Source organism: Sebastes umbrosus, chromosome 17 (assembly GCF_015220745.1).
Source record: "Sebastes umbrosus isolate fSebUmb1 chromosome 17, fSebUmb1.pri, whole genome shotgun sequence".
NCBI classification, from domain to species: Eukaryota; Metazoa; Chordata; class Actinopteri; order Perciformes; family Sebastidae; genus Sebastes; species Sebastes umbrosus.
The window spans coordinates 26,892,467-26,915,408 of NC_051285.1; the positions used below are offsets into that span (position 1 = coordinate 26,892,467).

The 22,942-nt window shown below is 41.5% G+C and overlaps 1 protein-coding gene across 4 annotated transcripts in view; it reads right to left on the bottom strand.

Moving 5' to 3' along the window:
* stk36 (serine/threonine kinase 36 (fused homolog, Drosophila)) overlaps positions 1-22,942 on the bottom strand; it is an 89,335-nt gene that overhangs the window by 26,271 nt on the left and 40,122 nt on the right. The window lies entirely within an intron of this gene.

Sequence of the window (22,942 nt, forward strand, 5' to 3'; positions counted from 1 at the left end):
GTCCTGAGTTTGTACACGGCAAAAGCAAGAAAGACGTTCTTATTGCACACTAAATGCCTTGCGCATTATTGTGTCATTCATGTGCCTTTTCGGGAAAACAAATTGTGCATTTAAATCCATAAAAGTCAATAATTTGTGAGCCTTCTAAGTAGGCTACTAAAAATAAGCCACATTTGTCCATAAGCTACTCTAGAAAGGTTGAGGGAATGCTCAAGATACAAAAAAGCCTGTCTTCAGTTAAAGTAATGCATAGTTTTTCTGTCTTCAGTTAAAGTAATGCATAGTTTTTGCCAAAAATGTATAAGAACTGCCAAAGGGAAAACAATATTACAGAACCCATGCGGAGCAAATGTGTACCAAGGGTCAGCATTAAAATTAAACAGAACAAAGAGAGGAAGCAGATGAGGTGTGGACTCTGAAACATGTGCCAGAACATATGCCCAAGTCCTCTGCTTCCACTCGGTGAAATATCCAAATTAATCCCCAGCTCTCACATGTGCAGCCACAGTGAGGTGTGTAGGTTAGATGGGTGGCCAGCGTGCCTCGCAACAGCTCACCGTAGCCTATAAACTACTTTGCCGTGCATTCGTTTCACGGTCAACATTTCAGACATGCAACGACAGATATTTTCCACCGGTTGACGTGGACTCGCTGTCTGTGTCTATGACCAGTCCAAGAATGCAGCTGTGTGTGAGAAGGTGGAAATTTTGAATTGTGCGATTCTGGCACGATGACTTATGCATGTCTGAGGACTCTGAGAAAAAGGTCATAGTCTAGCACGGGAGGTCTTGTGTCAGACATTTTTTGAGGAGGAAGTGATATGTCAAAAAGGCTGAAGAGTCTGACCTACATAAGAGCAGATAGAGGAAAACCTGGAGGACAGCCAATGGAAATATTTATTTGTTCCCCTAGTTGCCTTTTGCCTGTGTTCATAGTCATATCTAGTTGCAGGTTTGATGGCTTTAATTGAACCAGACTCCTTATCAAAAAGAATGTTTGGCTTCAACAGCTACTCTCAAGTGAAGCTTTTGATTTGGAAAAATAAATATCATACATTGAGAGGCCTACATTATATTTGAACTTAATGATCTCAGTCTCTAAAACAGTATGCAGTTTATATAACACACATTCCCATTAAAGTGATACTAACTTCTATAGGACAGGAAATTAGCAACATGAATTCTCCAATGTCGGACGAAAAGGGAGGGATGATGGGCAGAGAGTTGGATCCTAGCCTTTGGTCCTTTCAAAAACAATGAATGTTATATTACCTTTTGGGTCTTATATGTGTAGGTTTGGGCATCATTCCTATCAGTAATACTGTAGTAGCATTGTGAACAACAAGTTAACCGCTGGGATTTAAGAACAGGGTGATATTCCTTAAAATGTTAGAAAAAAACATTTGAAAAGCAAAATTCCCTTTGTAAACATCCATCAGGTTTCCAGATTGACTTGCCCACCTTTGCCATCCTTACTGTAATTATGCAAGCACACTTCCTGTGTATTAAAGGATTTGTCACCTCCAAATAAAGTGGTTTAGATAATTTGGTGGCTTGTTTACAATCCATCTGATCATTTTCTTGACCAATCAAATTTTATTGTATTGTTGTTGCAGCGTTCCCAGATCTCAGTCATTTCATTGCTGAGTACAGTGTTATCATAACCACCCAAAACTACCAATTTTTGGTTGCATACTTGTCTTTCAGGTTTCTACTACTAGAACATGTTTACATGCTTTAATGCTCAAAAAACGCTTTACTTTTCTCGTACTGGCTGTTGTGCAGCACCTCTTTTAATCCTCTGTTTGAGCCCAGTCTGCTTTTATTGGTCAGCTTGTCCACTCTGTTGTGATTGGTCAACCAAATCAAACTCTTCGGACTTCGCTCCAGCTCCGCTCTAACTAGCTTTGTTTAAGGACGTGCCAAACTAGCTGCTAGGCAGGTATTTAGGTGTTACTTGGTGACATCACCACGTTACGGAAGAAAAAGCAGGACTTCAAGCGAAGTGTTTCGGGCAGTTCAGGAGCAGTGTTTCTGTGGAGGAGAGTAACTCCCTTTGGCATGGACTTTGGGCTTTGTAACTTTGGAAAACTTTTTGCATGCACAAAAAAATAAACACTAAAGGAAATGGAAAAAGCATAATAGGTCCTCTTTAATAAATCGAAATTATCCTTTGGCAAAACACTGAACCACTAACTGCTCCTAGGTACAGAACTACTCTTATCACTGAACGAGTCAACAAACTCTATTTTATTTCTGCAAATAATAAGTCCTGCTTCACTCACCACTGCTGTGGTGGCTTGACATTGAGCCACAATCTTGACTAGCTGGGTCAGCCAGCAGAGCATCATTGCATTTCCTGTTTTTAAAAATTACCCATAACTCCACATTCTTTTCCCCCTTTAATAGCTCCCCACCCCTACCGAGGAAAGGCTTACCCCTAATTAGTGAAACCATTATAAACTGGTGAAGACCTGAGAGTTTCTGCAAGTAATTAGGGTGAGGAGACCAGTGACAAATTTTCTCTGTGGCGTCTTCTGTCTGATCAGCAGCAGATTTTTGCATTTGCAGCTATTGCTGAGTCAGATGGACTGCACACCACAGACCATTTTAAAGATATCCACTCTCAAAGAAGTGCTTTGTACGCAGTCCATGTGATTCTGACTGGGTACATGGAGAGGCCCAATGAGCAGCCTCATTAATGCGCATCTCTGAGGAGGTCTGCTGACTGCAGCAGGAACCCTGCAAACAAACAATAGTGATGACAGATCCACAGCTGACTATTCTAATGATTCAGCTTAGTGTGGCTGAGTTAAACTGCATGCCACTCTTTTGACACATTGGTTTACTATGTGGTTGTGGCTTCGTTTGCCACCAAACATGATCATCAAGTCAAAAGGAATTATCTGTGCACGACATCATTTAGCCCTCTGCTGCCCTGTTTAACTGACTAACTACCAAAAAAGCAACTTAGAGGCAAAGTTGAGAAGATTCATGTCTGTACATTAAATAGAGATAAGATAAGATATACTTTTATATCTTGCAGTTACAAACACTAAATTAAAACAACACAATAATAAACGATTTTACATAAGACAGGGAAACAGTTTCACAGAAACAAATGTTTCAACACATACACAGTCCACGTACATAATGGCACATACCATCACACATACCATGCAGGTATTGCACCCAGGTAGTGCACTGCACCGTCTACCGTCTTGCCCATATTGCACAGACAATAGCCCAATATTACACAGATGCAACATATTGCACTGTCTAATGATAGTACAATATGTTGGGACATGCAGTATCATTAGACAGTGCAATATGTTGGGACATGCAGTGTCTAAACATATTGCACTGTCCCAACATATTGCATTGTCCCTGTATAACACATTGCATTATGACTTTTTGCCACATATTTTGCACTGTCCTTATGATAGCTTTATATTATGAGTTGTTGAGAAGTTTAATGAACATTGAAGTTACCGTCTGCTAACTGAGCTTAGCACAAAGACAGGAAACAGAAACAGCTACCCAATGGCTCTGTCCAAAGGCAAAATATTCCAGTCTTTTTGCCCTTATTTCGAAAAAGATAATATTCCTACTAAGCTGTTTACATAGCTAATGACAATTAATATTCCTCTAATACTACCGTTTACATTCAGCTGCGCGCACTCCGATTAACATAACCGGTGGCGGACTTGTTTGACCGTGCGTACACAGCCTCTCTCTCTCATTCCTTCAACCACCTTCTTGAAAAGGTCGGCGTTGCCATATTTGCGCATATCCAAAAACCTGTTGATATCCAAGTCTTTCATAATGTTTAAAAGTGGGTGTGTTTCTCCTTCTTTTCTTTTGAGCATCTCTGAAAACTGTCGGCTAGTTGGTTTGTGTACAGCACACAGAACTGGTCGTAAAAAGGCAAGAGGCCGTGTGTCACAAACTGCCATAAAGACCCCAGTTGAGACGTTGTATACATGTCCAAAGAATGCTCCTAAAACCTGAATAGTATTAGTGTGTATGTAAACGTAGTCAGTGTCTACAAGCAAGCACACGACTTCTGCATGTCACCGCCCCAATATGAAGGGCCGTCCTAAATACTTTGGATTGGTTTTACTTGATTTTGATTTTGATTGATTTTGATTAACTCTGGACAGAGCCAGGCTAGCTGCTTCCCTGTTTCCAGCATTTGTGCTAAGCTAAGTTAGCTGGCTGCTGCCGGTAGCTTCAGCGTACAGGCATCTTTCCCATCTACCTCTTTGCAAGAGTTAGATGTGTTTTTCCATACCTAATTAATGTCTCAATCTGGGATCCATTTGTTTGACGCTTGCCGGCATGCCTCTAACAATTTCATGTAAACATGCATACACTAGTCATGTGGAAACTTTGCAGGAAAGCTTTCTGATACCTCTGTTGATACTGAACTACAGCAACAGTCGACTCTGGTGACACAATGTGACTGCAGCACTGTGGCTCAGCTCCAAGCCTTACAAAGATGGTTTGGTCACCTCTCACTGTAACACTCACCTTTGACCTTGCTCAAGGGGAAACATGTACTGTATGAGGATAAGTGGGACAGAGGTGGTAACACAAATTCCCAAATCTGCTCTACTTTTTCTCACCACCGTCTACATTGCGTTTGCTAAAAGTAATGTTCAAAAGGTGAACATTTTTCGACCCAATCTGCATGTCTGGTTTATAATAGGTTCTTGAAGAAACAAAATCCTAAGAAAGGACAGAAAACGGTCAGCTGCAGGGAGTATTTTTGAGATCTGAAGAGATAAACTTCAGCGTGAGCTTGTTTGTGTGGCGTGTCTGTATGAGGATAGGGTCACTGAGGACATTCCTTTGGCCTGAGCTTAATATTTACTAAATTTCACAGCATTTAAGATGAGTAATGACCACTTTCTGAACCCAAGCATTTAGTGTCTGAATGCAGAGCTTTGATAGCAGGTTACACAATGCAGACATTTTAGCCTTTATCCACGATGTTCACGAGATTAGGCCAGTGCGAGTACAGACACCAGACACTACAGAAATAACAGCTTTTACACCTGTTTGCAGTGGGAATGAATAGACCTGTTCCCTTTGATGTTAAGTCTGGCATTATAAAGAACGAGCTGCTGACTGGCATTTTACATACTCTGCAGCGGTATCAGTACCATGCCAACAATAGCATCAGCCTCTAGTTTCAGCTTCAGGAGAGAACTTAAGATGTGTGCTTCCTCCAGTGACAACAGCGAGCATTTATATTTGATGTAGGAGAAAACAGACCTCTGGTTGACACTAGTGTGTGCAAATGTGTTTATTTTGCTTGGAAGGTTAATGTAATGATCTCAGATCCTGTGTAGTCTCACTGTCCACGTAATCATCTGAATCACTGACATTCTGCTATAAAAGAGAGGGCTTTTATAACGCGACTAGACACCTTCATCGGGGTTCAGTTGAGAGGAGGCCCAATAAACGACATTCTCCGTTTCCAACCATGACGTTACATTACATTAGAAATGCTTTTTTTTCGCTTTGTCAGCCAGCTATAAGACAGTGGGAAACCGCTGACTGACCTCCAGTAAGGCTGAAGCAAAAGGAATGCAGCGTAACCAGTATTGGTTTCTGAATACAGGTGGGTTTATTTTTCTCATCGTAGAGAATTAAGGGAGGAAAGAAATTGATTGGGACTAAGTGCAGCTGTCTTTGCACTCACAACAACCCTCAGTTGCAGGTTCAGCAGGAAGCCAGACTGTCGGCCTGGAGGGTGTACGTAGCCAAAAATTCCTTTATTTACCTCTCCCGGAGAGAGTAAAATGTCTCTATTGGAGAGAAGTTATTATTAGAAACAATTAGAACGCTTTCTATTTGTTTCTTTTTAAATATAAATATAAATATCATGTTTTAGAACGGTATTTCCCAACATCTTTTGCTTGTGACCCATTAAAACAAAGCAATGGTTGACCCTCGTCAGTGGTTGAATATGTCAAATATGTTCATTTTTAGAGGCCTGGGTGGTTTAAAGATCCAGTTATTCACTAGAAAAGGTGCAAAGATTGAAAAGTCTGAAAAAATAAACATAATCTATGTTTTTTTTCTGGTTCCTGTCCGGTAAATCATCTCAGGGGTGGCAACCCCCCAGATTGGTAACCCATAAACTATACATAATGTATGGAAATAATCACAGTGACATCCCCCATTGGTTTGTGGACTGCCGTTTTGAAGGCTTGAGTTCGGCATTTTGGCCGTGGCCATCTTGTTTTTTTGCAACCACAAGTGACATGAGAGGGTGGAACTAAGTACAAACTAGCGATTGAGACCATAAAATCATGTTTACAATGTTTACTGAGGTGATAAATCAAGTGAGAAAGGCTCATTTTCTCATAGACTTCTATACAATCAGACTTGTTTTTGCAACCAGAGGAGTCGCCCCCTGCTGGATATTAGAAAGAATGCAAGTTTAAGGCACTTCAGCATTGGCTTCACTTTTCAGACATGGAATTGCCCACTGTGGTAACCAGTGTTTTAGAAGGAATCCCTTCTGTTTTCTGATCCTCTCCCACTTGTCAGAGTTTGAACTTATGCTGCAACTCCATCATCAGTTCTCCATATGAACCGGAGCACTCTGGTGCACAACCATTTATGGTTTCTTTTCTCTTTTTTACAGTTGAAGGGGAGTTATAGGAGCGTCAATATATTGCAAGGTGTGTGTTCGATGATAGAGGAGTTCAGTTTAGTTCTATCCGCTCAAGCCAAGGGTGGAATGCATATTTCTGTGTTTGAGTACAAAGTTGTTGATATTCAGACCAGCAAAACCTTGAGAGCAGGAGTGGTCCATATGCATCAGCGCATATGTTGATGTTGAAACACAAAAGTCCTGTAATGCAGCCAGCTGAATATTGCTTCAGTGCAGCTGTATGAGAAATAATTTAATGTTTCATTTGAGTCGCTCATCCAGAGACACACCACCAGGCCCAAACCTGGGGTTTCATATTCCATTTACTCTAATCAAGGAGTTTTTAAGGTCCCAGAATGAGATTAAGTAGAACCATGTGTGTCTTTATGAGAGGGGATATGGTAAGTACCCAAAAGTGGGGGGCTTGTTTTAGAGTTCTGACGTTTATTCTTCACACTATAATTTGGATCACAAAGACAAACCCGGGCGAATGAAAAATATGGCATCAATCACGGAGCTGTGATCAAAGTCACAGAGTGTATACAGAATACTGGAAGAGCAAGACACGAGCTGGCTGCGTTGGCCGCTCATAATCCTACTCATGAATGTTTTGGGTGGTCTGGCTGCTTTGGGTCCTTTGTTTAACCCCAAACTCAGAGCAAGCTTGACTTGCTTATAACGTGCCCAGGAACAGTCCGGTGGTAGCTGGCCAGAAAACGTCACGCTTTTGCAAAGAAATGCAACCTGTAATTCATCAGGAGAGTCAAAGTATTACCTATGCGTAATGTTTTCAGGTGAAGGTTTCATTTGCAACAATGCAGAGCGAACTCTCTCCCCCTTCCTTCAACGGGGAATGCTAATGATGCTAGCGAGCCATTTTAGGGAAACAAAATGGAAAGGTTTTCCTATAATATGACAAGTTCCTGGCGGAGGCAAATAATCTGCTGAATTTCAAAACGTCACGTTACGCCTTTAACCTTGGCCCAGAAGAGAGGTAAAGTCCTGCTGCCTGCGGTTAGTATGCATTTGGATTTCGGCCACATCAGTCTGGCCCCGCCAGTCCCCGAAGACGGAGTTCATTTCTCATTGGCTAAGCATCTTGAAGGGAGAAGCGAGGAAGATGAAGTCATGACGCTATAAATCTATAAAACTGAGTGTTTAAAGGGAGTAAGGCCATTTTATTCAACTATATCTCTGTCTGGATCAAAATGTGGGCCACAATGTGCAATAGACAACGTGGCATTATGGAAGTTCATGCCCAAACTTTAAGTCTCTAATCTCTAAATGAGCAGTTAAAAGCTCTAATCATAAATCAAGACTTATGAATGCGAGCAATCAAGGCCAGGATCCCACTAATATAAACCTGATGTGGGCAAAACACCCTAAAACATGCCTGGAGAATACATCAGATCTGTTCAAAACACACAAAAGGTCATATGCTGTAGAGTGGATAATATACTCATATAAATGAGTGCAGACGCAAAGTCATGTTCTGCTTAGTGAGATGATATGCAGATTGACACATCTCCATTAAGAGGATCACAAGGTTTTGTGCACTTTGGGTATTTCAAACAGAATATTTTTTTCTTTTTGAGTTAACGTTGTGACACAAACCTGACGTTCAGGTCAACATGTTCAGGTCACCACGACATGCAGATGTTCTATCATGAAACCGGCCCAGGACGCAGTGAAAACACCAGAACAAAAGAAAACAAATAAAGAAGCAAAGAAAGAAACTGGATGAGCATTTCCAGCAGAACAATGTAAAAGAACAAGCGGAGCGTATCTCTCCTGTCGGGCTTCTCAACGACAGCATGGGGTGAACTGGAACGCATATCAGAAAAGCAGCGCAAAGTGAAGTCATTAATCGTGGTAGGGGATAAATAGCAAATGTCCCCGCAGCTCTCTCTCTCATGTTCTGCCATAGTGCATGGCAAGCGTCATCGTGTTTCCAATCTCATTATTCATTTAGTGCCATTGTTTTTGATCAAGCTTCAGTCACATCAAAAATTAAATCAATAAGAAAAAAGTTCTCTACATGCAGTCTACTACATCAAGGGGTGCCAAAAGTATTAAAATATAAAGATTATTTTCCAGTTGCAAACGTGCACTGACGTCTGTGGAAGAGTGCACACCAGACACCAGACGTAGATAGATTATTTTCAGGTGCATCTCTGTGTTTTTTTTGGTGCTTCAGTCTCTATTTAATCCTGCGAGTCTGATTTATCAAACCAGCCTCAGATCATCATTCTCCAGCTGTGAAGCTCAAAGATCAACTTGAGTAATGATTGATATTACGGTGATGAATTATGTCGGTTCTCCTCTAAAAAGGGGACCAACAACTGTGAGGTGGCTGAGGGCCAGAAGAAGGCTCGGGGGGCAGGTTTAAAACAACCTGTAAATGCTCATTTCCAGGGAGACAGAGAGGTAGGTGTAGACAGGGTTTACGAGAAGACTCAGTATTTCATGCGCTGAATGCCTGTGTGACATATTTTAAAAATATAGAACTTAACTCTTCACATCCTATAGAAAAAATGTGTGTAAAACAAAAGTAGAGACAGTTTTCAACATGCAAAAGACCTGGCCCCTGTGAATTAACTTAGAAAAACCTGTGTAATATGAGTTTAAGTGGTAAAACTCTTAACTTAATATTATGATGCTGTCTAGAAACAGTGTGGTGGTGGTACTGTTGTAAATCCTGGGAAACCTCAAGAGCCTGCGGTCAAGTGATAAAATGAAGGGAGGCACTCAGCTTTCCTCCTGAAACTGAAGGGCTAGAACAGATCCTTTTTGTTTAAGACTAAAGGTCTTTGCACAGCAAGTTTGTTTATGTACCCACGCGTTTTTTTTAATCCGTCATCCAATAAAAAACATTATGCACACTGAGTCTGATGCGTTTTATTATTCTATTCGTTGTGAAAATTCACTGTACAAGACAATACTGAATTAATTACGTGGGTGCGATGGATAGCGCTAGTCACAAACGGGGCTAATGAATGATTGACATTAGCAAGAAGCTAATTGGTTAGTTGCCATGGCTGAAGATCACCAAGATATTACTATTTATCCTGAGGGGAACAATTAATGTGTGCACCAAATTTCCTGGCAATCCACAGTTGTGAACCTCATGGTGGCGGTGGAGGAAAAGTCAGGGGATCACTAAGGTCATTAGGATTTATCATCTGGGAGCAATGAATGTGTGTGCAACATTTTGTACCGAACCATCCAACAGTTGTTCAGGTTGTTCATTCTGGACACAAAGTGGTGGACCGACCGACACCGCCATCCCTACAGCCACGCTCCAAGTATGGTTAGAAATCCAACAAAAGTAAGGGTATCCCTCCCAGGACGCCAATGGTCAAGTCCTATCTGGGACTAACAAAGGATTGTTATAATTGAACTGAATGGAAACTGAAACACAGCGGTCATAAAGTCAGAATTCCTCTGCCGTCACACTTACGAGTTTGTGTTGTAAAGCAAATGTTTCCCAAGTAATTATTTTTCAGGCGAAACACTAAAAACACAATGACTTACTCCTCGGAGGCATCAATACATTCATAGTTAATGAAAAACAAAGTAGAAAAAAACCCAACATATGGTAATGATAGCCCCTCTTTTATTTTCCTCACTGCAGAACTCATTTAATAAACTGTGGTTTTTGAAGGTAATCATTGCTTTATGTAATTTTATGGGATGTTTTTAAAGAGGTTCAAGAGCCACTTGACTGCTGTCTTTGCACATTTGTTGAGAGTAATTAAATCCAGGGCTGATGTGTTGAGTGTTCAAATACAGCGTCATATTGGTTCTTGTTACTGAGAGCTGATTTAAAACAGCAAAGACGCAAACTGGCGAGCAGGATTAATAGGCTTAAGCCTTTAAAAGACACCTTTAAAGACCTTATTCACCTGACACCCTGGACTACTTATCTGTCCTGATAATAGATAGAAAGTTCAAAACAAATATGCTTTATAGTTCTACATTTAAAGGTCAAAGGTCAAGGGGCTTTCCATCTGTACCTCTGTAGACTGACCCCCTTTGCATCTTCACCTCCAGATTGTATCTAGATATGATTTAACCTGATTACATTTACACCTGGTATTAATATGTGTACCCCGCCTTCGCCCAATGTCAGCTGGGATCGGCTCCAGCGCCCCCACGACCCTGATCAGGACAAGCGGTTAAAGATAATGGATGGATGGATTAATATGTGTCTCCAGTGTCCACATTGAGATCCTATCACTCTGTCTGAAAGAGCTGAGAGGAAGCCTCCAGAGGCTGCATCATGCACAGGCTTGCAGCCGGGCACTGTCGGAGAGGCAGTGCGTAATGCGCGGAGACATCGGACTCAAAACGCCGTTTAGGGGGAGGGGCCCCGCAAACGAGACTTTGAGGTACGTCTACACTTGCACACACAGTGGGATGAGGAGAGGAGACAGCGAAGACAAAGCGGTGGCGGTCCTCCGGTCACTTGGACCACCGTGCTAACTGTGTAGCACAATCATAAGATGGGTTGAAATACCTAATATGGCTTTAGTTTTGGATATCAGTCAGCTGGGTCAGTCACACCAACATGTTGATGAGGCTGCGCTGCGGACTCGCCAGCTGAGAACGGACCCAGACATCATACATTATGAGCCTATTGCTCAAAGAGCTGTCATGAAGAGAGGTTAAGCTGCTAAATGCATCATCAAACAGCATGGAAGTATGAGACTGTATAACTGTTTTACAACTGTTGCACACTCTGAATTATAACTGGGAGACTTGGAGGGCTTTTGTGGTCCTCCACATTTAATGAGAAGGTAAAAATAAATCTACAAAATGATGTATGTTGCACTTAATAATATATAATAAGGGAGGTAGATCTTGTTGCCACATAAGCTTTTTAAAGCTTTTAAGCAGTGAAAATGAAATATTAAAAAGACATCGTAGCCATGCGTTTATAACAGGATTAATTATGATAAATGCAGGAGAATGTAGATTGTTTTTAGTCATACATATCAACTGAAAACTACAGAATAGTTGGTGCCATACAGGGAACAGTGTGAAGCCAGATGTCTTGCGCCAGACCTCGCTACACCTCGGGGGAATCATCCAGAGGTTAAAGAGACACATACTATAGTTATGAGACCTTCTATTGGCAGACTGTTGCCTTTTCTGTTTTCTTTGTGTCTCTCTACTCCTCTACAGGTACATGCTCATGTAGGAAAACATGAACAAAGATCTGAATTGTGCATAAGGCAGGCGGTAGTCGTGCAAAATGCTACTCAACGACAGTCTACAACCATGCTAGCGGCTCTGTGAGACTGAATTTACAGGCACAGTGGTGCGTTGTGCTAAATGCTAATGTCAGCATGCTAACATCTTCACAATGATACTGTTAAGATGTTGATATATAGCAGGTAGAATGTTTACTACGTTCATCATCTTTAGCATGTGCAGCAACCCAGTGCCTGTCTCTCGAAATCTGAAACATCGAGGTCTGCGGCTGCGCTAACTGCACGCACTTTCCTTGTTGATGATTAGCTCATTGGTCCATAGGAACCCTGACCCAATCACTCCCTTTGCCGCCTCCTTCCAAAACACGCCCATAATCAGATAACCGGCACATCTATAAAGACCAGAAGAACATAAAACAAGTACAAAAACGGCCTCCATAAAAGTTTAAACCAAGCCCCCAGGAAGAGCGCCGGTCTTTGAAGCAAATTTTACATAGTGGCCAAACGGCGGTACTACAACTTCTGTGTCCGTCACGTGATGCCATTGGGTCCAAAAATACTTTTTCCCATAGACTTACATTGGGAAAGAGACGTCTGTAACTCAACGGATCCTTTTTTGGGGGGTAAATTAACTTCCCAGTACGAACACTTGAATAGCCCTCATCTAAATAATTAGGTCCTAAAAGTTGTAAAATGCACAAAAGGCTGAGTTATTTCCCTTCCTCTGTTCATGTGAATGACACCCAGGCCGAGGCTGGAGCGAGGGCTGGGAGGCGGAGTTAAAGGAAACGCTACTGCGCCTGCTCCATGGGCCCAATGGATGCGGAAGATCGCCGGATGATCCGGGTACTTTATCACTCGGCATTCGAGCTATTTTGGCGCCACTGAGCAACTCTCATAGGAATGTATGGGAGCCAGCCTCCGACGCTGTATCCAGTTCTCTTTATGCATCCACGGTTTTAACTAAGAACCATCACGTTCAGCTATTCCTGCTTTCTTCTTCTACAGCAACCTTCCCATGTGATTGCTGCAGACTGGTTCACAGTGTGGGAAGTCAATGCAACATACAAGCTTGCACAAGTACGTACACATAAGTTGCATGCAAAACTTTTCACTCAAAACCAAAAATGGCAGAGGAGAAGTCAACAGAATGAATCCTCTGGGACCATGAATATCTGTATCAAATTCCATGGCAATCCATCTCATCCGCCATGGCTACTGTCCCAAAATTACCCTCTACATTCTGTGATGGTAGAGCACTGACTTGGTATGTCAGGCAATGCAAGACAATAGTCTGTTGTCTGTTTAAGAAATGGTCTTCTTTAATCTATGAGATGCATATGAAGTGCATTTAATCTATACCACTGACACAAACATGTTTTTGTTAGAAACCAATTGCAGATCTTACAAAGTTTTTGGGGTTTTCTTCTTTCTTTCTTTTTTTACAACATTCATTGCTTTGATTTTTTTTCGTCGACAGTGGTTTTTCTGTGGCCAACATTTGCTATTACCCTGGGGGGCTACATACTTGGTTGTTTACTGATGAAATTTCTCACAGATCACACTAGAATCCCCCGGGTTGTACACTCCCACGAATCATCTATGGTGACTCACTTGGGAAAGTCTTAACATTCATGCGTAGAACATCAGTGAAAAAAAAATAGAAGTACATGGGGGATTGCTTTGCCACTGGTTTCTATGACCACGTGTGGTTTGTGAACTTTTTAAAGGCATTTTTGCCCCGAGCCACTGTAACGTGTCTGACATGTAACTTTTCCCTGGAGGGGGAATCCATGCTGCTGATAAGGTGTCGGTCTCTGGGCTTCTCCAAAATATCTTAGACCAAAAATCTTGCAGTTCGGTTTGGTTACAGGTTCACTTGGTTCTCTAAGTTTACTAAGAAGATTGGCACCTCCAACCCACAAAATAAACAAATAATACAAAAAATATATTTATAAAAGGTCTTCTGTTCATTTCTCTGGTACACTTCTATGTTTTCCTTTTCATTAAAAAACTAAATTAGTTCCACGTCACTCAAATCTACCAATTCAAATCTACCATGGAAATAAAATTAAGATTAAATAAAGAAAATGGTCAGTAAACAAAGACATAATTCGACAAGATCCAGCACAACTAAACAATTTTCTCTGGCTGCACAGCTTGTACATCACTGATTTTGCGTATGACACAGAGCAGAGCAGAGCTCAGCTGTAGTGTGTCTGTGTTTTGGGTGGATAAAATGGAGATAAAGCTCCATGAGAAGTGAAGAGAGATTGCAGACAAACTTGTATCTCTCCATCCCGAAGCCAGCTCTAAGGTGATACGAGGGGAACGCTGTGGGTGCAGCTGCTATTGGACACAAATATCTGGCATATGTTCTGTTTCACCTCAAGAAATCTCCTGACCCACTAGTCTCCTAATGTTTGTGTCTGTCTGAGGCAGGGAGTAAGAACATGGTCCAAAATGGGCTGCTTTAGTCTCACAGGAGAGGATGATTTCGGTTTATTTTTCCCTATTATTCCGGGGTGAATAATAATGAAAAGATTACAGAGATAAACTCATCTCACTCGTATAACCTTATCCGAAGTTGTCAACAGTAAAAAATCTATTACCCACGCAGAATTAAGTCTGAAGCCAAATGCAGATTCCAACTGAAAATATGGGTTGAGAAGTAATATTTATTACTAATGTAACATTGTGTGTGTGAGTGTTGGTGGGTCCTTCCAGCGAACATTAAAAAATGATTTTGGCCACATTATGGTTTGGAGCTTTGCCTTGCCTGGCGAGTCTCCCTGTGTGCTTTTACTGCCTTTCTGGTTGATAAATGCCCCAGGAGAGGTTGGTCTAGTGGTCAGAAAACCCACAACTTTAGCCAGAGTTCTTTCAATCCGCAACGCTTTCTTTCAAAGTACAAACTATGATTGATGTTCATGTTTTAGCCGAGAACCTGGGAATGGTCCCTGGAGTCAGGGTCGTGACACAGTGGGCTGGGAAACAGTTTTGGGGAATGAATTTGCATGAAGACGTTGAATTCCAATAAACAACATTCCAGCTACATGGTCTAGCTTGCCACAAAGACCACGGTGCTCTTTGTAGACCCACGTGTACAAGAGTTTTAGGGACTGTATCAAACAACATGTTTCCTTATATGGAAGTTTGGCAGCGTCTGCTACGTCACATAGTGTACAAATACAATTTTCAGATTCATTTGAAGAACCATTTGTCATTCATATTTTTTTATTTTTGAGATGGTGTGTGTCTTTAAATATCACAAAAAATAATAAAAAAGGAGAAACTCAGTAAAAAGCAGAGATCGCCATCAGCCAAGTGTAACCATATCACTCTGCCTTTAGCGGTTCCTGGTCGGCGGCATGCAGCTCAGAATAAAGGAGACTTATGGAAGTAAAATTGACTGAACTGAGCAGTCTTGTGTGACTTTTACAGTCTGTTTTTTTTCCATAATAATAATAATAATAGCACAGCCCTGATGCTAGAAAAGACGTCTGGCAAAGGGTAATGGGTAAGTTTGGTATTTTTCAACCCTATTTCCCATGTTTTTGTGTCTAAGTGACTAATGGGGACAACAATTTTTTAAATTGGTCAAAAATCATATCGGGCAATCTGGCACCGTCAAAGTACATCCACTAAAAGTGCTTGTTTTTGCCACCGAGGCTCAGATGTTTTTTCTTTACCTTTTGCTTGATCTGTTCTGTCTGTTCGCTTGGAGAAGAAGAAATCATATAAATATTCAGCCATGACATTGGAAATCTTTTAGATAACACTAAGCTACGCTTTCTCTACTGCAACACAACAAACACCGACAACACTGGCACTCCTTTCTCGAACTTGCACTCATGTTTCCACCGTTGTTTTCTGGCAAAAACTCACATGACACAATGACAAACAGAAAGTGAAAGGCACTGAGAAGAACGTAGGGTCTTTTCCATAATGTTGTCAGATATAATAATAATTTGAGCCTCTTTGTGGCAAAAACAAGCACTTTTAGTGACCGTAAATTGACGGTGTGTGTTGTATTTGCCCGATATGTTTACATGGCAGCCCGTTCAGTGACTGGCCGCTGCAGCGTTCTCCCTCAATACTGGACCAGTTTCAGAAAATGTTGTACCCATTAGTCACTTAGACACAAAAACATGGAAAAATAGGGTTGAAAAATACCAAAGTTACCCTTTAACTGGACTAATTTTGTTAAAAAGTATTTTTACATGATTATAACCTTCATTTTAATGACATTTGATGACTATATTTTAAACATAGGCCAGTTGTCTTGCCAAAGGCACATAAAAAGTGAAATCCTTTACAAACATTACAGTTTTATATGCTGGCTTGTCTCCTTCTGTCTACAACCCAGATTCTTCTATACAGTTTCTCATAATTTTTTTAAAACAAAAGTTTCTATAAACATCTAAAATGGGATCAGAATTATGGCATTCAAAACAGACATTTATTCTGATATTTTTGATGGCTCATGGTTTTTATAGCCCATCCAAAGAAATGATCCAGCGCCTGCATGATTTCTGTTTTCAATTTATTCATCACGGACATGATTCACTTCCAATGAAAACAACCTGTTTTGTTTCTTCTCAAAACAAGTCAACCTGCTCAATATGGGAGTCTATATATCTGTTTTTGAAAGGTTCTTAAAATGTATAGCTACGGGTGAATAGTTCACATTCCAGCCTGATACCATCAACAAGACTGAAACCTATCAGTATCATTTCACAGTACCAATATTAGTTTTTTATTTATTTTGTTATGTTGGGGCACGCTTCTTATTTAATTGTTTCATGCAGCCCGCTGTGCGTCAGTTTTTACAGCACATGTGGTCTGATAAATGTGAAACTATTACCAGCTTTTTGCCTTTACTCTGCTTTGCACAAGATAAAAAGCAGATATGTCTGTTGGAGAAAGGATGTCTAAAAATATTCCCGCTGTGCCATGGAAATTTTGTGATGAATTATCTTTGAATTATCTTTGAATTGAACAAATTGTTGCTTGTTATTGCACTATTTACATGGTAAAATTAAGATAATTAGGTTGACATAAGAGAAAAGTAATATAATTAGCTAATTATATTATGACATGAAATGTTTTGCTGGCAATATTCAACAGAACTTCTCTACTGTTGTGTACATCAATAGAAAATCCTACTTTCGTTTTGAATTTACTTTTAACTTTAAATCTCAAAATAGTCCCGTTTGCTCTCATCATAAGCGGTATTTACCAACTCATGCCAGAGAAAACAGGGAGTTTGACCAAAGCACATAAAAGGCATTATTTGCTTCTTGAGGCGGTTTGCTTTAAGTTTAATTTAAAGCTTTTTCCTGCACACACACAATTCACCAATGAATAAATATGAATCAGCAACAAAATCTTATCTGATCTACCGTGTTAAACTTTGCTCGTTGTGCAGAGAAGCTCCACAGAGGCTTCAACTCTCTTCACGCACATGACACACAAACAAGAGGATCAAGAAATGCAATAAAGTAGTGTCACAGTAAATCATGGCTCTGGCTTTCATCAAAGTCTGAGAGATAAATGTTGAAATGTGGAGCTCTGGGACTCACAATGATCAATGATCAATGTCTTCCTCCTCTTCCTCCTCATGAGGCCATGCTGGAATGTAACTTGATTAATACAAATACTTGTTCAAGCGGCCAAAAGAGTCAGTAATAAAAATGCTACACAACTTAGTGCCCCTGAATCACGGACCATAAGATACTGGAATAACACTTTGCATTTCTCCTGTGGTGACTAGATGCCAGTGGTGTTTGTATCTTCTGTACGCCACGTACACAGGGCTGATAGGATCAAGCGACAACCTCCGGTGCTGAGAAATGAAGCCAACGCGGAAGTGCCAAAAACTGCAGTTCTTTGAATGGCCACTTGAGGCTGGCTCCAAAAGCAAGTCAATCCCCATAGACCCCCATGTTAAAATGCCCGACTTTACAGCAGAAATAAACATGTTTACAGCCTGGTACAAAAAACTATTTTTTTCTCTATAGCTAACTCTCCCATTCATGACAACTGTACGGGGGTGCATTTTTATATAACTCAGCCATTTAAATTATATTAAGGCCTAAAGTCAGGCCTAATTGAGGGCGTGGGCGCTATGCATGACAGGTGGGTGCTGTACCAGGTCGCTAGCTGCTAGTTGTCTGCTCTGCTGCGTCACCCGGCCACAACAGCTCTTCAGAAACCTCTGGGTGACGTCACTTCCATATTTTATACAGTCTATGGATAGAATACATATTTCTGCTGACTGCTAATGTAATGCATTTAAGAATACAGTATTTATATGTTACCGCATTGGTAATACAGAAAGACGGCGGTGTCCTGTTGTTTACTGGATTGCAGATGTTTCCACTATCCTGTCACATGTTTACTGATTGGTGCAGCCAAATGCATGACACGTTGGAAAAGGTTATTTATAGCCATGTTTGGACTGTTGACTGTTGTTTAGTTACCGTAGCCCGTGTCATTGTTTTGGTTCTGGCTGACTGAGTGGAGTAATCCAACTCCTTTCATTTTATGTAAGATGTCAGGGTAACCACAGCAGTGAGAGAGGTTAACAAAGCCGATCTGTCTCCTTCAGCTACATGGGACTCAGCAGCAGATGCATCAGGAATCGGCAGAGTAATAGTGAGAAATGTCACTGAATGTGACTGGATGTTACCAGTCAGCTGTTAGCCGAACAGAATATGTATCAATAACAGGATCACGCAGGACCTCATGTACAGTACACATGCAGGGGAGCTGCTGCACAGGTTATTTGTTTGTAAAATGTAGTGAGTTACATTAGGCCGGAATCCAAACATATCTGTCCAAGTGTTGAGTCCCTTCCTGCAAAAACCTCTTTGGTAAATTCACTGTTTCCTGCAAATATGGCAACACTTAAACATTTCAACCCAATATCACGCCAAAGCATGTAATAGACCTGCTTGTCCACCAATGGATAGCATGTCATTGTTATGTTTTGCCTCGCCGAGGCGTGAATATTACACGCATGTACAAAAGGTGCAGTAGGCTACCAGTAGAGGGCAACAAAACCACTAAGGTTTAGGAAAAACGTCATTGTTGGGTTTAAAATAAGTATGTAAACTAGGTAAAGTACGCGTACAGAAACAAAGTAACATCAGCATGGAAAACACGCAACAAATGTCACTAACATAACAAAACCCACCAGACATCGCTCTCAAACACCGGTTTCCTGGTTGAAAGTCCTGTGTTTGTTGGACCGGCCTACAATAAGCGGCCTCTCTCCCTTTTTATTCTACGTCAATAGCTAGCTCTGAACTTAGCATATTCACACAGATGTATTTACGTTGCAGTCAGTACAGACTACACAATTACACGCCTAAAGCAAGAAAGGCATTCTTATGACATGCTTTTGACTTGCGCAATATCGTGTCATTCATACGCCTTTTTGTGCGACCTAGCTGAACATTTTCACCTTTTGACTTTGACTTTTCTCAGTTGTAGCATAGCAATGCAGGGACTACTGTAAAATTCCACACACAAATAGTACAAGAACGACCATCTTGAAAATTATCAAAAAAACAAATGCTTTGCAGTTTTTCAAAATAGAAAATATGTTAGAGACAACCGTCAGAGCATCAATAACTTGCACTTTCTTACTACCTCTTATGACTAAATCCGCCTTAAGCAGAATATGAACTCCTCTGTTATAAAAATAGATCCTCTAATTATCATATTAAACCCATAAAAATCCTCTGAGAGGCACTGATGAATGGCTGCACACTGTGTTCTTCTTTAGAAGTGTATTTTACAGACTAGGCCAGTTCAAACAGCTTATCAAGTGCACACATGTCTGGCAGGATATTCATCTCTGTTGTGGCCTTCACTCGACACCCCTGCAGTGCCTTGACCCACAGGCTACGTCTGGCTGGCTGCCAAAGGCGTCAGTCAAAGAGACTCGAGTTCATCCAAAACGGATGTGGATGTCTTCATTATGGCTGTCAGAGCAGCTCAGCCCTTTCAGCACACAGACATCTTTGGCTTCCCTTGATGCAGGTGTGGTTTTGGGTCTGGGCCAGTGTACCAGATAAAGGGATGCCATCAGTGTATGAGTTCATTTCAACACAGGACAGAGCAGTAAATCAGTGTCTTTAGTGACGTCCTACAAGCATAAGACCGGCGGCTAATATCCTGAAATGAATCCGCTAGGATTGGGAGTGTTTTTATTCTTTGATCTCAGCTTTTTTTTAATACACTAGGTATATATATCAAGTTTTTCAAATAATGCATGTGGTGGAGGCATAGACTGTATATTAGAAGGCCAAAGACCAAAGATCGATAATTGACTTTGTGGACGTCTCATCAGATCTGTGGCTGTGTGTCTTGGACACTCAGGTGAAGAGAGGAGCAGAGCTGTCAACAGATCACCATCTGGTGGTGAGTTGGATCAGATGGCGAGGGAGGCTGCCGGACAGACCTGGAAAACCCAAACATGTAGTGAGGGTGAACTCGGAACGTCTGGCTGGGGCCCTGGTCCGCGAGGTCTTCAACTCCCACCTCCGGAAGAATTATTTGCGCATCCCGGGGGAGGCTGGGGACATGGAATCCGAGTGGACCATGTTCAAAACCTCCATTGTGGAAGCGGCTGCTAGGAGTTGTGGTCGTAAGGTTGTCGTGCCTGTCGTGGCAGCGATCTAAGAACCCGCTGGTGGACACCAGCGATGAAGGAGGCCAGAGGTACCGGTTGGCCAGAAGGGCTACAGCTGCGAGAGTCGCCAAAGCAAAAATCCAGGTGTGGGAGAAGTTCAGGGAGACTACGGAGAAGGAGTTTCAGTTGGCCTCAAGGAAGTTCTGGAAAACTGTTAAACGACTCAGAAAGGGAAAGTGGGGCTTGGCTCAGCGTCAGCAGTTATGCGGGCGTTGTACCGGACCATTGTGGTGAAGAGGAAGCTGAGCCGGAAAATAAAGATTTAACAGTCCATCTACGTTCCGACCCTCACCTATGGTCATGAGCTTTGGGTAGTGACCGAAAGAATGAGATCACGGACACAAACGGCCAAAATGAGCTTCCTCAGTAGGGTGGCTGGGCTCAGCCTTAGAGAGAGGGTGAGGAGCTCAGACATCCGGAGCGAGCTCGGAGTAGAGCCGCTGCTCCTTCGCGTCGAAAGGGGCCAGCTGAGGTGGTTCGGGCATCTGATCAGGATGCCCTACAGGACGCCTCCCTTTAGAGGTTTTCTGGGCACGTCCATCTGGTAGACCTAGAACACGCTGGAGAGATTATATATCTCGTCTGGCCTGGGAACGCCTCAGGGTACCCCAGGAAGAGCTGGAAAATGTTGCTGGGGAGAGGGACATCTGGAATACCCTGCTAAGCTCGCTACCACCGCGACCCGACATCGGGTAAGCAGTAAACAATGGATGGGATGGATGGACAGCTCAAACCAATCTATGGTTAGGGGTTTCAACTTCATATCTTTTTATCAACAATATATTGTTGGAAAATTCAGGACATAAGGATAATGGGCTACAAATGAATAGTTGGTGCGTCTTCTTTGTAAAATTATATGCTAATAATAAAGATTTGAGACTTGAATGAAGGCCACTCCTGGGAATAAGTGCAAAATCATACCAGAAAGCAAAATTCCTTTGTGCATCCATGAAACAAGTGGTGATGGAAACTTGGTGACTGAGTGACTTCTTGTGTTTTCAGTCTCAGTTAAAAGTTAATTAAAGGTAATATGTTTGTATCACCTCCTGTCTCATGACTGACTGCAAACCATGACCTCTTTTGTGGGGCGGTTTATATATTAGCAGAGCAGGGTCATATTATCCCACAGATCACCACTGTCAAGACAATTTGCAATCAACAGTCAGGAGTTGTGTTAGTTCACCAAAGCTGAACTTTTGCAAAAATAATTCTGCATTTGTGTACGGTTCGGCAGAAGTCCAGGGAAGCTTTAACAGTATGTTATAAGGAGCAGATTTCTAAAAACTGAGTAGTGACAGTTGGTAGTCGGAACATCTCACTGTTTCTCTGTATAGTAAAAATTTAATTTTAAGCGGTGAGCAGACATCATCATGGAGACGTCAGTCAGGCGTGTAGAGGGCAACCAGTTTAACCACCCATTTGAAGAACAAAGGTCAATCCGTACAACTGTTGAAGTCACAGCAATTAGCAGTAGAGTCGCGATGGAATTTAAAGGCAACGGCGGCGGGACAGAGATTAGGATGTCACCAGATTTCCTCTCAAAGATGACGGGAGGATTTAGACAGAAAGAAAGCCGAGTAAAGTGGTTAAAGGGTTTAGCGAGGGTAAAGACATTTTCTCGTGGTTAGAAACAAACTGTTCTTGGTTGTTTGACAGAGTTCTTTACCACACTGTAAGAGAAGTGGGTCACTTGAGAAGTGACTCATTGACTGCAGTTGCAGTGGGACCTCAAAATGAATTATCCATTCAAGCCCACAATAGCATGAAAACTGGATATTGTTCAAACTGTTTTGTTTTGGCAGTTGTCTCTATGCCTACAGCATGTTATTATCATCCTGGAGGATATCCTGCTTTTACCGTCTTCCTTTTAGTCATTGAAAGGTTCCACAGATAAGCGCACAAAAGCTCATACAACCACCAGAACGTGAAGTTTGGATGTGTTTGAATTTGTTCAGTGGTTTGCCTTTCGATCGTCTGTCATTTTTGGATTAGCTGATTTCAACAGAACTCACAGTAAAAAATTACAGCCGAGTCACCACACTGCCATGCAATAAGTTTAAGAACCACAGCTGTGTGAGTGACCTGTTTTCACACAATGGATTTCTAAAAGCTGAATTCTGATGCATCTAATGTTTCTGTTAAAGGTTATTCAATTAAAAAAAATATTAAAATACATATTGACAGATTTCACAGATTTTTTCCCCCCTTCAGTCCTCAGGGCACACACTACAGATTAATTCAAGTCCCAGAGTACTGCCAGGTGGTTGTAATTACGAATAATCGTTAAGAACAGCTTGAAATGGTGACAATTTTTGCGATTGTTGGAATAGGCAATAATCTTCTAGGGTGTGCC